Source organism: Physeter macrocephalus, chromosome 20, assembly GCF_002837175.3.
Source record: "Physeter macrocephalus isolate SW-GA chromosome 20, ASM283717v5, whole genome shotgun sequence".
Lineage (NCBI taxonomy): Eukaryota > Metazoa > Chordata > Mammalia > Artiodactyla > Physeteridae > Physeter > Physeter macrocephalus.
This window is the reverse complement of record NC_041233.1, coordinates 51,588,269-51,589,031: the sequence shown is the minus strand read 5'-3', so window position 1 is coordinate 51,589,031 and position 763 is coordinate 51,588,269. Positions and strand designations below refer to the sequence as shown.

Genomic DNA, 763 nt, shown 5'->3' with positions numbered 1-763 from the left:
GCTCTACAACAAGAGAAGCTACTGCAATGAGAAGCCCGCGCACTGCAACGAAGAGTAGCCCCCACTCACCACAGCTAGAGAAAGCCCACGTGCAGCAATGAAGACCCAACGCAGCCATAAGTAAGTAAGTAAGTAAATAAATAAATAAACAAATAAATAATTTTTTAAAGATACAGGCAGTTGAGCTCTATGTCCAAAAAGATCTCTATATAGGGAAACTCTAAGTCTAGAGAGTTCCTCCAACCTTTGCTAGGCTGCTTCCACAAGTATCCTACAAACTCATGAGCAAAGCTTCCAGGTATGGGGCTTAAAGGATTTTCAATGTCTGTTCTCTATAAAACTAGGGAATGGATTAGTAAGACAGAGGCAGCCTCTGGAATCAATGACTTAGTCCAGGCACCTCCCCCCAGCCACTCTTCTCTCTGCACCTGTCAGGCAGTTATAACATTAGTTTTCCTCATATGGCTGAAGAGTTCATTTATCAAGCAGAGATACTATAGAGCCACTCTGTTTTATACACTCAAATTTAATTGATAAGAGATGTAGCATTGCACGACTCAAAAAGCACGCATATATCCTAATACTTATAAATCATTGTTAGATGCTAAAGATACCTAACTTTATACCGAATTTAAAATACGTCCGGGGCTTCCCTGGTGGCGCAGTGGTTGCGCGTCCGCCTGCCGATGCAGGGGAACCGGGTTCGCGCCCCGGTCTGGGAGGATTCCCACATGCCGCGGAGCGGCTGGGCTCGTGAGCCATG

At 45.1% G+C, this 763-nt stretch overlaps 1 protein-coding gene across 4 annotated transcripts in view; it reads right to left on the bottom strand.

Moving 5' to 3' along the window:
* The window catches only part of CEP55 (centrosomal protein 55), a 26,152-nt gene that overhangs the window by 14,894 nt on the left and 10,495 nt on the right, over nucleotides 1-763 (bottom strand). The window lies entirely within an intron of this gene.